The sequence below is a fragment of the Eschrichtius robustus genome, chromosome 8 (assembly GCF_028021215.1).
Source record: "Eschrichtius robustus isolate mEscRob2 chromosome 8, mEscRob2.pri, whole genome shotgun sequence".
In the NCBI taxonomy this organism is placed as follows: Eukaryota; Metazoa; Chordata; class Mammalia; order Artiodactyla; family Eschrichtiidae; genus Eschrichtius; species Eschrichtius robustus.
In genome coordinates, this window is record NC_090831.1 from 64,320,978 (window position 1) to 64,338,033 (window position 17,056).

Consider the following 17,056-nt stretch of genomic DNA (forward strand, 5'->3'; position numbering starts at 1 on the left):
GCTAATTTGAAACACTTTTGCAATAGCATTTTAAACTAATGATTAGCAAGGAAGTAATAAACTCTCAATTTACTCTATATTTGTCCTCTGTAACTTTGTATCCCTTGCTTCCTAATAAAATACCATTCCTGTTAGGCCCCATTGCTCTTAAAAAACTGCCACTGTTCATTTTTGTCTTTTTACCGTTAAATCTATTGGGGACATTCTCTACGCTTTTCTGGGTATTTAATTTTTTATGTATCCTATTACCTATGTTTTACAAATATGGCTTTTTTTGCTTTTTAAATGATTGAGCACACAAGTCTCCTTTTTCTCCTTTTTTCAATTTTATTGTGATATAATTGACAAAATTGTAAAGATATTTAGAGTGTACATTATGGTATACATTGAGAGGATTCCTCCCTGTCTAGTTAATTACCACATCCATCACCTCACATATTTATTATCTTTTTGTGTGTGAGAACATTTAAGTTCTCCTTTCTTAGCAAATTTCAGTTATACAGTAGTGTTATACAATAGTGTTATCAACTGTAGTCACCATGTTATATATTAGATCCTCAGATCTTATTCATCTTATAGCTGAAAGTTTGTGCCCTTTTACCAACATTTCCTTATTTCCCCCAGCCCCTAGCAACCACTTTTCTACTGTTCTATGAGTTTGATTTTTTAATTTAGATTTTAAATATGTGATGCCACGTAGTATTTGCCTTTCTGCTTCTGACTTGTTTCACTTAACATAATGCCTCAGGGTCCATCCGTGTTGTTGCAAAGTGCAGGAGTTGCTTCTTTCTCATGGCTGAATAATATTCCATTCTGTATATACACCACATCTTATCTCTTCATCTGCTGATGGACACTTAGGTTGTTTCCATATTTTTCTGGCCATTTAAAACATCTCTAAAGGGTAGGATTAAGTTCTGCCTCTTTGATTTTGTCCTTTAAATATTTTCTGCTGCAGCCCTCACCCCTTTCACTAATTAAATTGTGAATAATTAAGTTAAATAATTAAATGATTATTAACTATGAATACCTCTTTTTTGATTTACAATTATAAAAGAACTCTAACCTGAACGCAGCTCTCTCAGGCATGGATACTATATTCCACTTCTCCTATGTCTTTCAGTGCCAACAATAGTGACAGACACAGCATTGGAAATAGAAATGAGGGCCAATCACTGTAAAATTATGTTAAAATACTATATGGCAGTTACAAAAATACTAATTGTTTTGTTAATTAAATATAATGGTACTCTAGGCTTAAAGGTGGGGCAAAACCAGTGGAAGATGCTTGGTATATTCTTTTGTCATATTTCCTATAGATATATGAATAGGGCAAGTGTTCCCAAGTATGGGGACAATTATGGGAATCTTATCAAAACATAATTGTTGGGATTGAGATATATATATACTAATATGTATAAAATAGATAACTAATAAGAACCTGCTGTATAAAAAATAAATAAAATAAAATTCAAAAATTCAAAAAAACACATAATTGTATCAGAAAAAGCCCACTATACATATATTAAAAGGATCAAAATGTCATAGTAGGTAGTTGGGGGGGGGGGGTGGACATAGTAGGACAGTATCTTAAAAAAATGAAAGAAACTTATGGAGGTATTTTCCTCTTATTTACAATAGTTTAGGGTATTATGATTTTCCAAACAAAATGAGAGGACGGTATGACCTGATCCTTTCACCTTATGTTTGAATCCTACAGCCAGTCAGTACAAGGATCTCTTTTAAAAACATCTGATACCAGGCGCTACCCATTTTCCCAAAGATCTTTTATTAATGCTTTGATACTCAAATTAATCTTTTCTGAAACTTGGATTCTTTTCTTCAGTTTTTAATTTGTTAAACTCTGGTATATCACCATTTGTCTATGGCTTTCCAATTGTATTTTCCAACATCACTTTATAAATAATTTGCTACTTTTAAAATTTTACTTTGTAAATGATTTAATATTATTTGCATAGTATTTTCAGCATTCCAGTCGACAGTCAGTAGGGACTGAACGTTAAAGAGGTTGAGCAACGAATATGGAAAACTAGTATTAATTGGGGAGATTTCAGTGATAATGGGTTTTACAGGTCATCAATTCACTTATGAATATTTTTGGGTAGTGATGTTTTTCTATCCTACCTTATAAATTCAGGTATTTGGAAAATGAACGTTAGGGTAATGGGAGACCCTTATAAATATTTGCAGCTAGAGGTATATAAAAAGTATCCTTAAGGACAAATTGTGACTTGACTAAGGATCAAGCGTGACACTCATGGAAGCTTCCTAACCACTAGTCTCAGAATTCTCTGCAATTGGCAAGGTGGACAATAATGTCTCTGAAAGCATTCATCTGTGGGTGCATACCAACCATGTTTCAAATAATTTCACCCAGTCTCACACCTTCAAATACTATTCATTTCCTTTTCCTTCCCCCATTCTCTTACCTCTCCTCCTCTTTCGTGGTTGGTGCTATCTTTTAAAACAATTTCTGGCTGCTTTGTTTTTGAGATACCTTTATTTTTATTTCAAGAAACTTTATTTTTTGAGCAGTTTATGCTCATAGGAAAATTGAGTAGAATGTACAGAGACTTCCATATAGCCCCCCTCCCCACCCCCTGCAGTTTTCCCTGTGAACATCTTGCACTGGTATAGTACATTTGTTAAAATTGACAAATGAATGTTGATATATTAACTATATCCCATGGCTTATATTAGGATTCACTCAGTTTTACCTTTTATGTGTTTGACAAATGTATAATCATATATTGGCAATTAGAGTATTGTGCAGAGTAGTTTCATTGCCCTAAAAATCTTCTGTGCTCTATTCATCCCTCCCTATCGACTAATCCCTGGAAACCACTAATCTTTTTACTGTCTTCGTGCTTTTTTCTGTTCTAGAATGTCATATTGTTGGAATTATACAATATATAGCCTTTTTCAGGTTGGCTTACTTAGCAGTTCTCTTGATGTATTATCTCCATTCTGACCTGTCACTTACTCTTTCTTTTGCTGAGGTCTTTACACCTCTTCCAGTGGTCTTCATGAAAAGAACTTAAATGATCCCATATGTGCTCTTTCATTTATGTGGCCTGCATCTGGTCTGTGGAAAATCCTGATAAATTCATTTTCTTGAAAACTGAGTACCAGCTGACTAGTGGGAATGACCTCTCCATTGTGCCTTTCATCAAAAAAAAGGTAGCCAGGTGTTTGACCTTAACCTGGAAAATGCAAAGCTGATAAGCACTCATTCAGTGGATCTCCTTCCCTTCCTACAGCTCTTCTTTATTGATTTGGAGTTGGGAGATAGGGCTTCCCATCCCTCCATTCTTCAAAATGACTGTACTTTAAACCTTCATCAGTGTGACTGAGGGGTTTAAGAGTCATTGCACTGATTTGTGGCCCCCATAATAAATCCTTAACTAGAATCTTACTTTGGAAGCTCAGTTTAACATTTTAGAGCAGGAGCAACTCAGAACATATTTTTTCTTCAAATATTCAGAGATTTATCAGGAATGCCTCTACTTTGTCTTTTTTGTGCCAAAATGTCACTTAAGGAGTGACTTTCCCAGACCCTTCAATGTCATATTTCCTGTTTTCATCTGGATACCATCTAATTGACAGTTCTAAAATATGTGGCAAGTAAATAAAGCAAAACTACCAGATCACCAAATACTAAAACAGAAGACATATGTTTGTGACATATATACATCAAATGCAAATAATATACACTTAACAATTTACCTATGAGAGGAATGGATCATGGGATTCTTAAATAAAAAAGGTAGGGCACTGAGAGTTCTTTGACTCCAAGAAAGTGCTCCTCTATGAAATAACCATAAGGAATTAGTTTATAAATTATTATATATACATAAACAATTTTTTAGATTTCTATACTGTTTCCTTTAGATTGCTAAGTATGGGAACATGACCTACTTTTCTCCAGCTTGTGCCTCATAATGGGTATTTGCTCTATTTTATATACAACTATTTTCTCCTAGAGTTACTCTTCTACAGAAAGCACTTCCAAAATTGACTCATTAAAAACAGTTCTGTGAATCTTAATCAAAGATTCATAGTTTGTATTCATGTAGTTCACAGCTTTGTGAATTGCCAATTTTTGTTGAATTATTTACATAAAAATGAATACATTTTAACTGTTCGTTAATTGGCAGTATCTAATAATATCTTCTATTTGCTACTTGCCTTGCGGACATTAAGAAAATGGTTCTGAAATTCAGTTGGCATTTTGGGAGGCTGGCCTAGATAATCCTATTTCTGGAGAATCACTGATTTATGCCAGGCCTAGATAATCCTATTTCTGGAGAATCACTGATTTATGCCAGAACGTACTTTAAAAAAATCTCTTCTTAAAGTTACATCACTGTTTTCCTTAATCCTTAATTCAGTCCATGGACTCTATTTTTGTTTTAAATTGTTTGCCTTCTAACAGCTGATAATCTGGAAAAATTTAGGCTAACACCAGCCAACAGAAGGAAAACTCGGTAAACATGGTGTGACATAGCAGATAAGAGCATAGAACTATAAAGCCAGGCCGAGGGATATGAATCCTTTTTTGTCATCTCCTGAGTTACATTGAGTAGGTTTCTTAAACTGTCTGTGACTTAGTTTTCTTTTGTATAAAAAACGAGTAATAGCACATATCTTGTAGGGTAAAGATGAAGATTAAATGAGTTAATATATGTAAAGAGCTTCTCAGTGCCTGCGACATGAAAAGCGCTCAGTAAATGTATGTGTTTTAGTATTTGTAAAATAGTTACAAATCCTATTTGTCTAGCAGTACCAGGAATCATAGCATTTTCAATTTTTTTCCACATAAAGAATAAATGAAAGTTAATCAACTGAACTTCTGTGATTACCGTTTGCACCCACCTGGCTTGAGAAACTATTGGCTTACGAAACTAAAAATAATCAAATCAAATCAAACATAGGACACCAGAATTTAAATTGACAAGGTCTTTTATTTTAAGAGGCATTGGCCGTGGTTCAAACCATGTGGAAAAGCGTTCAGAAACGTCCTTTGTTCATCAGGATGTTTAATCCTATACTGTAGGGAAAAAAAAACACACAATAGTTCTCAGGAAGCATATATACCATTCTGAAAAGAACTTATTCCCAAAAGAAATAGTGTCAGCTTCCCGATGGGCTTCTGGGGTTTGGTTCCCTCACTTGCCTCTCTAGAGGGGCCTCTGTTTGAACCCCTAACGCTAACGAGGTTCTGTGCAGTGCCAGAATCTATGGCTAAGAGCTCGTGCCCTTGATCTTTTGCTAGCTTAAATTACCTTCTTTGATTTTGGAGTAAATTATTCTGAAGGCTTACTCACATTCTAGCATCCTATCTACTTTCCTTTTACATGTTTACTTTTTTCCTGGTTTGTTCTTCTTATAAATCTAGAGGTGCAAACCACAGGGAGTGTGGGTGCACACTGAGCGTCGCAGTGAGGGAGAAGGTGAAATGTTTTCCTAGTTCTCTGCAACCAGCCCCTGCAGACCTCCAGCCAATACCCACACTATACAGAAAGCTTTGAGGATAAAAATTCAAAGTGAGATCCAGAAATTGTTTAAAAAATGTCTCAAGTGACTAAGTTGATAGATACTTTTCCTATATTAATGTAACTTTAGAATGGCAAATGGTTTCTCCTCATAGGTATCTTTTTCTAATATTCTATATTTCATAAGTTATAACGTATATGGTCAATAATGTTACACATTTAAAAAATAACTGACGCTCAAATTCCAATACTGACCATAGTTCTACATGGATCAGTACTAAATCTTTCAGACAAATTAGTCTTTACACTGAACAAAACAAAGTCATTATATGCATATTAGGTACCACAACATAATTTGAATTAAGAGGTGAGTGAAGAACATACAGCTTTTTATACTACTTGATATGTGATACTTTCAGCCTTAATTCTCTACCACATTTTTAATGTTAGCAAATTATTCCAATGGCTAAACCATCAGCCATCTGCTCATTAAGTGAAATAAAACAGGTAAAATGTCCTGTACAGTGTGTGGTGCATAAAGGGGTTCATTAAATATTATATTCTTACCTCCTCCAATTTTTATCCTACAAAATGGGGATATTAAGAATTTAATCAACTCCTTTATGTATATATAAGACTAGTGAGGGACTTCTCTGGTGGTGCAGTGGTTGGGAATTCGCCTGCCAATGCAGAGGACACGGGTTCGATCCCTGGTCTGGGAAGATCCCACATGCCCTGGAGCACCTAAGCCCGTGCGCCACAACTACTGAGCCTGCGCCCTAGAGCCTGTGAGCCACAACTACTGAGCCCGAGTGCCACAACTTCTGAAGCCCGCATGCCTAGAGCCCACGTTCCACAACAAGAGAAGCCACTGAAATGAGAAGCCTGCGCACCACGACGAAGGGTCGCCCCTGCTCGCCGCAACTAGAGAAACCCTGCGCGCAGCAACGAAGACCTGACGCAGCCAAAAATAAATAAATAAATAAAAAGACTAGCAAATTTGGTGATGGAATCAGGGACTAAAAGCTGCCTTATGATGTGGCTGGTTTATTCCCTGAGTGGGGAGTTGGATGGAGATTACAAATTTGGGAAGTACTAAATGTTCTATAAGAGCATTTGATTTTAAAAAAGAGGTCCGTCCCTCTTCTGCCCATATAATTCTGGGGGCTATGAGTGTGGGAAGTATCCTTTCCCAAATTTCCAAGTTTACCTTAGACTTCGTCACAAAAGGAGATCTCATTTTATTCTTCAGGAGGTCCAATACTGTTGAAACAGATATTCCAGGGTTAGTTGGGAATGTAGACAGCCAAGTTTGGACAGGGCAGTACCAAGAATATTACGCATCTGTAGTTTTTGAACTTGAATCTCTTACTTCTCCTTGTCTCTGTCCCTGCTTTGTAATTCTTAGATAAACTGCCTTCCAAGCTGAAATGGTCAGAAATTGCCCTTTAATGACTTAGTCATTGCTTCACAGCCTAAAAGCTATTATACTCCTATATAAAAGGACTCATAATTATATATAAGGGTTAATTATTATAACTTTGCAAACTTTAATATAGGGGATCCAAGAGTTAAGAATTCTTGTTTTCTAATATTTGAATTTTATGGGTTCCCCTTCTAGAAAGCCTAATCATTTTTTTGACTAGAATTTTGCTAAAATTAATCGTCTTCAATATAGGTAGAACTAGTTACTCTATTAGTGTGAATGGATGGAGTCGAATAAAGGTAAACTCTCATCTGGAACCTTTCCGAACTAGAAGCCAAGCATCTTCTGGGCATACCTGCTTGTCTGGGATTTTACACTAGGCTTCTAGGTAGTCATATTACTGTCTTGTTTTGTCCCCACCCACCTCAGTTTTCCCCTCTCTACCACTGCCAATGCGATTGCGGTCATATCATTATCCTATTTCAGAATTCTAGCACCAACTGGGTATTTGAGTCATTAAGGAATTCTTACTTTTTTTTTTCAGTTTGCTATTGGTATTGTGGTCATATTACAAAAAAGGAGTTCTTATTTTGTATTTATGATAGAAATGCAATATAAGTTAATATTGATTTTCTTAAGAATGATATGTGATTTTTATTTGCTTTGTTCTTTATTTTCTGGAATTAGGTGTTTTTTAAAAATAGGCATTATTACCATATGAAAATCCTTCAATGGTATCTCATTTTTATGTTTATAATATTTCTTAACTTTTAAATAATTAATTAATTTATTTATTTATTTTTGGCTGTGTTGGGTCTTCGTTTCTGTGCTAGGGCTTTCTCTAGTTGTGGCAAGCGGGGGCCACTCTTCATCACGGTGTGCGGGCCTCTCACTATCGCTGCCTCTCTTGTTGCGGAGCACAGGCTCCAGACATGCAGGCTCAGTAGTTGTGGCTCATGGGCCTAGTTGCTCCGCGGTGTGTGGGATCTTCCCAGACCAGGGCTCGAACCCGTGTCCCCTGCATTGGCAGGCAGATTCTCAACCACTGCGCCACGAGGGAAGCCCCTTAACTTTTTAACAGTGTTAAAAGCCCTACCTACTTTTCAGTCAGATTGTTTTACATTTACTCACAGTCCTGTATTCCAGATATATCAAGGTATTTGCTGTTCAGTTTTTTGATTCAAGACCCTTTTTAGTCCTGTGTATTTGTACTGTTCTAAGTTGAATACTTTTTTCCTTCCTCAGTGTTGCTAACTCCTGTTCTTCCTTAGTAACCAGTGCATATACATATTATTGAAATTTGACTGTATCATACCTCATGGTACATATTCTGGCCCTCCCCACCCCTTTTTTAGACAGTGAGCTACTTGAGAGCAGATATTGTTTCCTAGCTTTATCTGGAGCGGCATATAGTAGGTACTTAAGTTCTGTTAAATGAATGAATACATTTGTAGCCCCAAAGCATTTTCTCTTACCCAGTGGACCTTCTTTACCATGTTTAGCTCTTGGAGGAAAAATGTTTCTAACTAAGAACAAAACCTCTGTACTTGGAACTGAGGCAGATCATGGGGTTGAGACTTAGATTTCCTCCTTTCCTCTTCCTCCTTTCTTGCCAAAATCTTCCTCCACACTTCCTCTAAAAAATTCAAAACTGGAGGTTGGGACAAATAACATGAATGTATTCATAGATGCTCTGTTAAAAACCAAAACCAAAACTAAAAACCTCAATGCCTCTCCAATATTTTTCAGCATTAATGACCTTCCTTCTGTCATTTCTTTTTGTTTTTGTTTTTGTTTTTTTTGTTTTCAGATTTCATCTTTTTAATCAGCTCGGTGAAAGACATCCTAAATGCTACATGAAACACAACAGAATTATTTTTTTCTTCCAGTATTAAAAAAAAAATTACACACAAATATTTTTAAGAAACTTCTGTATAATCAAGGCAGAGATCTGGAGTAAAAAAACACCTCTGAGTAATCATGTTCTTCATTTCTTATAGTTACAGTCAGAAATTGCTTCCTAATCACGATTAAACATTGTGTACAGGTGTTTAAAATGTTCCTAGATGCACATTATTTAAAAAAATCAGTCTGGCCAAACACTTTTTGCCAGAACCAACATTCCTGAGAGCCCCAACTAAAACACTGGTAGAAAAGGAAAAAATATCCAGACTCCACAAATGTCTCAGAATTTGTCTTTAAATAGGAGAAAAATTTAAAAAAAAAACACATGGAACTTTCTGAAAGGTCTTTAACAAGCTACCTTGGGAGCTCTACTCAGAAAAAGAAGTTGATGTAACTAAAACAGATGTTTCAGTGCAGCTCCAAAAATCTTTATAAATACAGCCATTTGGAGGGATGGTCCTGGATCAGAAGAAGTTTTATTCCTTGTGTATCTACATTAGGTGTGCATGCCTCATGTCAGTTATCATAATTATCCCAGTAATTTCCTCCTGAGTAGCGGTCATAACCACCCTGACTTCTGCCGCCATAGTCTCTGGACCTTCCATATCCATATCCTCCAGGTTGGCTGTCATACCTGCCACTTCCATAGCCCTGGTCCCCACCACCTCTAGAGTAGCTGTGACCACGCCCATAGGCCCCAAAGGCACCCCCTCTTGTTCCCCGGGCCGACTTGCCCGCATGGTCTACACGGATCTGACGACTGTCCAGAGACTCTCCATTCATGGCTCTCATGGCATCTGAGGCATGTTCTGGGTTGGTGAAGGTGATGAAGCCAAAACCCCGGGATCGCTGAGTCTCCCGGTCCTTGACAACAACCACCTCAGAAATAGGTCCAAAGCTGCTGAAGTGGTCTTCCAGAGCTTGCTCATCAGTGTTGAAGCTGAGCCCTCCCACGAAGAGCTTCCCTTCTTCAGAGGACATGGCGGTAAATTCAAGTCCTGGAAATTAAGTCAAAGGCCGAAGGGACAGCTACCACCAAGAAGCTGAGAGACTGGGCTGTCATTTCTTTTTGTAGGCTAGACTAGAGTATAATTCACACAGATTTCCCTATTCACAGGAGTATCTGGAATGCCTTTTTAGATGACGTTAATATCACAAATTGTGGCTATCAGTTTTGGTATTATCTAAGAAATATTAAAAAGTTAGAACTTGTCTATCCTTAATGCAGATTGTAATCTTACAGCACAATAGTAAAATAGTGTCTCACAAGGGGGCTCTTTATGCAGTGCTGCACTGGAAGTTTATTTGAAGAAGTGGAAGAATTTGATCACTCTTTGGAAATCAATTCAGCTATTTCTCATGACTAAGTTTCCCTTATACTTAGAAAGCCTTTATTGTCTTCCCTCGAAACAGTGCTGTTTTGTCTACTATTTTATCTAAGGAACATTTTATTTGTCAACCAAAAAATAATTCCTCATACAAGTGCAGATTCATTAGTGTAATTTAAATTAATTCTTGTCAAATATAATGAGTTTGAAAAATGAAAACGTGTGGCTATAGAATAATGAAAAGGCATTTTTCTCAGGTTGTTTTTCTGCCACACTTAGGAAGTGGGGAAGAGGGAAGGAGAAAGTGAGAATGAGAGGGGGAATGGGAGGAGGAGGTGGGGAGGAGGAAAAGTACTCCATTCAGTTGTAACTATTCAGAAGGTAAGAAGGTAAACGTGCATTTATTTTTTTTATTTAATAATTGAAATTTCCTCTGTATGCCTTTTGAAAAATTATCGAACATTGTAGAAATAATTTTTAAAGTATTAGATGCTTATGGCTCTTAATACCTTGCCTTTGCAGAGGCATAAGTAATAATTTACTCAGTAACAAGCAATAACATCAAAAAAGGAGTTTCATTTACTTAGAGCCTGAATAGTATACACTCTGAAAGCCTTTAACGTTTTTTTTTCCTTTTTCTTTACCTTATTAAAGCATTATGAAATTTTGAATATATATCAGCTCTATGCCAATCTCAAATTTGTTTACTTAGTCGTTCTTATTTTTTCCCTTGTTAAACATGCGTTTCTGAGGTTTAAATAATATCGGCATCTGATGGGAATTCTGATATGGTAATGATAGCTTCATTAAATCATTGTGATAACATAATGCCTGGGATTCAGTTTCAATGTCTTCAAGATATCTCATGTTCTTGTATCTGTCTGAATTTCTATATAGTTTATTTTCCTTCATAATGCCAAAAAAAGACACATAACCTGTAGTAGTAAGCTACTTGAATGATCTAAGTTGTTTGAACAAGCAAATAGACGTTTTTCTTTCACTGATTCATTTCGTGTTCTATTGAGTTGGGCACTTATATTTTTCTATCAATAGTATAAGTTTTTAGAAAATTAACATGAATAATGTGCAGCGATGGAAAACTTTCCCCTGCTAGGTTCTTTGGCTGGTCTAATAATTAAATTGATATAAGACAGACTAACAGAAGAAACAAATTTAGTTATGTACATATGGGAACCCCACAAAGACATGACACTTAAAGGCAGTCAGCCAGTTGAGGCTTACATGCTATCCTGAGCTAAGGGTAGAGATAGGGGTCTGGGGCTTCAAAGGGGAGAGGGGTGATTCACAGGAGGATGAGAAGAGCAGATGTTTGGTAATCAGATATTTGCCCTGCTATGTAGAGGAGTCTTTCAGATAAAGTTATCTCTGGTAATAGCTCTCTCCTGGATTCAGCCCCCTATCCAAATTCTTTTTAGGCAGTTAAGAAGGAGGTAAAAAAGCTCTTTCTGAGTCTGCTGGTCTTGACTGCCTTCAGCCCCAAATAATTCACCTGCTAAAGTGGTGCATTTTGGGGTGGCATATTCTGCTCCCTTCACATATCTGCTTCTAAAAGCATGGAATCTAAGAATAAATTATTCCAGATTAGACATATATTAGTGTTAATGAAAACTGAAATTGAGTTACATTTCCCATAATTTCTATTTCTCAAACAAAAGCCAACTCTAAATATTTTCTTGCATTATTATTTAAAATGTATAATAATAATTCAGATTTTTTCTTCCATTTTTATTGAGATAATAATTGACATACAGCACTGTAACTTTAAGATATACAGCATAATTAGTTGACTTACATCATGAAGTGACTATCACATTAAGTTTAGTGAACATCATCTCACGTAGGTACAAAGTTAAAGAAATAGAAAAAAGTTTTTTTATTACTATGAGAAATGTTAGGATTTACCCTTAACAAATTTCATATAGAACACACAGCAGTGTGAATTGTTCATGTTATACATTACATCTCTAGTACTTATATATCTTATAACCAGAATCTTGTCCCTTTGACTGCCTTCATCCAGTTCCCTCTCCCCCACCCCCATTATTTAGATTCTTGAAAAAAATATCTTTTTAAAAGTATGTTTTTACAAATATCAATCTTCTAATATATGTGTATGCATGTATATAACATAGTGTCACATTGCTTCTAGTAGTATGAATGAAATTTCATGAAAATTCCTGGGAAATGAAAAACAAATGTTATTAAAGTTGAGTGTATATAATCAGAATGACAAAGTAAGAAATTACTCTTTTTTAATGTGGAAAGAGACAAAAATGTATTAAAAGTCCAAGGATTAAATATATATTATGTAAATTGTTAAATCTGAAAGTACTTTGAGTATTTTCACTATATTTTAATTTCCTAAAACATTAAAAAAAGTTAGACAAGTCAGTTACTAAGAAATTCAAAGTAATCATTTTTTCAAGGATAATATTAAAATATCGATTAAAATGGTATTTGACAATATGTGGGATATAACATTATTTAGAAAAATAATAGTAGGCTTGAGTCGTCTAGCTTTGCCATCTCTACCTTCTTTATTTCCCTCCATCAGCCTTCTCATTCACTTTTATTTTAAAAGCCTTTTGCACATAGAAGTCTACTACTCTCTCCCAAGATGTGCCATTGTCCCAGGTGACTTTAATATCTAACCTGGTGAACCAACACTACTTTGAATTTCTCAGTTCTAATGAGTTCTACCTCCCATCCTTGTTAGCCATCAACTCTTGTGGCCATATAAGAGGAGATACTAACATTAGAAATAGAAAAACTATGTCTTTTTAGTGGATGTTCATAGTTTACTTCTACAGCATCCCATTTGCATTCTTCTAGCTACAGTCCTCTATTTCATTTTATTCATTCCTCCCTTGGGGATCCAAGGCCATTTGTCTTGACGGTTCTCTTTCTGGAGAACCCCCTTGGAAGCCAAAGTATTGCTAGTAACTAGTAACAGTAACTAGTTTAGCCTAACCTAAGCTGGTCCAATCTTTTTCTTTCACAGAATATTTGTGGAAGGTTGGGAAAAACCCTTGGTGTTTCTTATTGGATGTGACTGAAAGGATGTGAGGCTAAGGTTTCTATGGCCATTTGCTCTGTAGGAAACACTTTGACACCTATTGTACCTGGGAATGAAACCAAAAAAAACATGTTTTATACCCAAGAATGGAGATATTCCAAGTCCTGATATTTGAGCCCTGGGTCTTCTGGCATTAAGCTAACTCATCCCTTGGACTTTTCATTTACTTGAGTCAGTTCATTACCTTTTCCTTTAACCACTTTTGTTTCTGATACATATATCAGCCATTCCTAACTGATAATATCTGTAACCTTGATTTCAAATCTCATTTTCAGACCATAACTTTATCTTTCCAGCTTTCTGTCATACTACTTCACTTCTTTAACTTTTCTGAAATTGCTGTTTCCTTGACTCTTTAATGCCTAGGTAGATCTTGGCACATAGTATGTCTTGATAGATATCTGTCAAGTGAATGAGTGAATTGAAGGAGTTAGTGATATGACTCTTCTATTTAGCTCTCTCCTCTCTTCAGTTTTTTAAAATTTCATTTATATATGACATAACCACTTTCTTGGCAATACCCTCTACTCCATTATCCACCATTTCCCATCTCATCTCCTTGGTAAAACATTAATTTTTCATCAGTCCAACTGTCCTGTCTTCTCCATGACGCCACTTTGGCTGCTAAGCACATAGGACCATGCCGCCCACTTTTGTAGGAAATGAACTCTGTGACAAAGGAACTCTCTAATTCTCATCTGCACACCTAAAATTTAACTTCACATCATACTTTCTCTTTCCCTTCTGATACAGTGAACAGAGTGATTCCTCTAAGGTTTGTTCCTCCATCTGGGCTCTGGGTTCCATGTCTTCCCAGCTGGTTTGGGGTCTTTTGTTAATCAGTTATTCCTTCCTAATACTATATCTTTAACCTCAACCTTGCTATTTTTACTTTCTCATACATGATTTATTTTCTTTTTGTTTCTCCTTCAAATTCACGTTCTCTTCTAGTTTTTTTCCCCTCTCCCTCCTCTTAGCAAAACTTCTTGGAAGAGTTGTCAGCATATCTTACCTGAAGTTTTTCACCTGCCATTTTATTCAGTTCAGTGAAATCTGGGTTATTCCTATGTTCTTAACTGTTAATGTGCTTCTCAAGAAAACCTAATAAGCTTTCTCCACCATCTAATAGACCTCACAAATGAAATACTAGGCACTTTTCATTTTACTTTTGTTTTTATTCTCAGTTGCTTAGGAAAGCCTTCTTTGATACTGTAGGCTATATTTGATCTCCCTCTCATAAACTGCTATAGCTTTCTGTACTTTAAATTCAGTTTCTTAATCTTGATAATCAGTTTCTTGCTATAATTACACAGAATAATTGTATATTTGCATGATAATTTGACTAATACCTTCCTCTTCTACCAGCTTCTATATGCTATGAGAGAAGAGACTATGCATATTTTGTTCATCCTTTTAGCCACAGCCACTCATGTACGTCTTGCTACAGAGAATTGATTAAATATTTTAAAATGATTGTAGAGAGATTATCTAAGTCAATATGGAAGGCAGAAAATGGCCTCCATAGATGTCCATGTCCCAACTTCTAGAACTTGTGAATATGGCATTTTACGTGGCAAAAGGAATTTTGCAGGTGCATTTAAATTAAGGATGTTCAGATGGGGAGATTATCCTGGATCATCTGGGTGGGTAAAATGTAATAAATGTCCCTTAGTCTTGCTAAGGGAAAGAGCAAGGAAGGAGAATCAGAAGATGTGACAAAGGGGGTGGAGTGATAACAGCTACAAGCCAGGTAATGCAGGTGGCCTCTAGAAATTAGAAAATACAAGAAATGGTTTCTCCCTTACAGCCTTCAGAAGAAATGCATCTCTGTGGACACCTTGATTTTAGCTTCATGAGACCCATTTCAGACCTCTGCCTCCAGAGCTGTAAGATAATAGATTTGTGTCTTAAACCACTAAAATTGTGGTAATTTGTTATAGTGGCAGTGGGAAACTAATACATGGACCAATTTGATCACATCACTCTTCTGAACACGGAGACATGTGTTCTCAAATTTCCAGATTCTTCACATGAATGACATACAGCATCTAAAATTGGCTCCTTTTAATTGCATCAGCCTTATTTTGATCACATACTAATAACCGTAGTAGAATATTACAGTTATAAAAAACTTCCAGCTCCCCCAATAATTATGTTCTCCTTTACCTTAAATCTTTGCCTGCTCTGTTCCCTTGGCCTCAAAATTCCTCCCATCTGGCCACTTTCTCCAAAATCGAGGATATATGTATAGTATAACCAGAGGATATATTGCATGCTCATCTCATTTATTATTTATAAGGTTCATATAATTTTTTTTTTTTCTTTGCTTTTTAAAACCACTGTTTCTTCCATTTGGTAGAGGGTTTTTTTTTTTCCATACAAATATTTGCAACAATTTTTAATTCCCCAAAACCATACATAGACGATAAATACCATGCTATTAAAGTGTTAAATTTGTACAAAAATACCTTACAGTTTAATACTTGTTTGTTACAAATAAAAATACATATTTAAGTGACTCATGATCTTTTTTTTTTTCCTTAACATGATTCTGCTTTATGCTTTCTTGCCCTGGTGGTTCTGAACTATGATTGAAATAATACATTTCTTTGCACAAAAAAGAAAGGTGAACTTTTTTCCTTAAACAAAGGACACAGTGTTCAAATGCTTTACCTAAGAAGTTGTTTGAATTATTGACCAAAATAAAAATGGAAAATAATTGTTTCAGTATGGAGATTCTACAATTAATATACAGATCTATTTTTTTTATATTCACCAAATAACAGTTATTAGTGTAACTATTCAGAATATCTGAACAAATGAAAACAGTTGCTGACAAACATTAAAAGCAACTGTCACAATTTATTGCTTTGAGGGATGATAATAATTGGCAATGCATTTTGTGAAAAATGTATTTACAATTTCAGTAAGTGGCATGGCTCAGAACAAAAGACAGTCCAGTGTCATTTTTAAGTACATGTACTGTACACCCCTCAATATAACCAGTTTTCAAAACATGTCAAGAGTATGAGTTTGATTTGCCTATCATTAAGATAAATCTCATTTTAATAGACTCTTCATTCTCTCTTAAATTCTTAGTCTTGAATTTTAAAAATAACTAATTCTCAGTGTTGCTAAACACCCTAATTCATTATCAGAGATTTTTCACCTATTAAAAATGTGTCCTTAAAAAAAAAAAACAGGTCACAAGACATACCCTGTTTGATAATTTGTTGCATAGGGAATAGCATACATCTTAGTTAAAATCATTCCTATACTTGGGCAAAACATTTACCACCACCTATTACGGTCGCCTACATGCATCATTGCTGAAACGTTGTAAGATGATTTTATACCTGTACCCCTCCCATAGCAGCAGTTCCAGCAGTTCACCAAACTAGTTCTCCTAGTAGAGCCAGCTTTATGAAAAGCCTGTTGGTTAAATTCTTACAAGAATGATTTCGTAGTAAGAAACTGATTTCAAAGTGAATTAAGGAAATAGAGAACATTTTCAAACAGACACTTCTCATTTTAAAAAGGAATAGGATTGGGTTGTTTGTTTTTTTGATATTGAGCTGCATGAGCTGCTTGTAAATGTTGGAGATTAATCCTTTGTCAGTTGCTTCATTTGCAAATATTTTCTCCCATTCTCAGGGTTGTCTTTTGGTCTTGTTTATGGTTTCCTTTGCTGTGCAAAAGCTTTTAAGTTTCATTAGGTCCCATTTGTTTATTTGTGTTTTTATTTCCATTTCTCTAGGAGGTGGGTCAAAAAGGATATTTCTGT

At 35.6% G+C, this 17,056-nt stretch overlaps 1 pseudogene; it reads right to left on the bottom strand.

Moving 5' to 3' along the window:
- Positions 1-8,890: 8,890 nt before the first annotated feature.
- Positions 8,891-9,885, bottom strand: LOC137768448 (RNA-binding protein 3 pseudogene; annotated as a pseudogene).
- Positions 9,886-17,056: the final 7,171 nt, after the last annotated feature.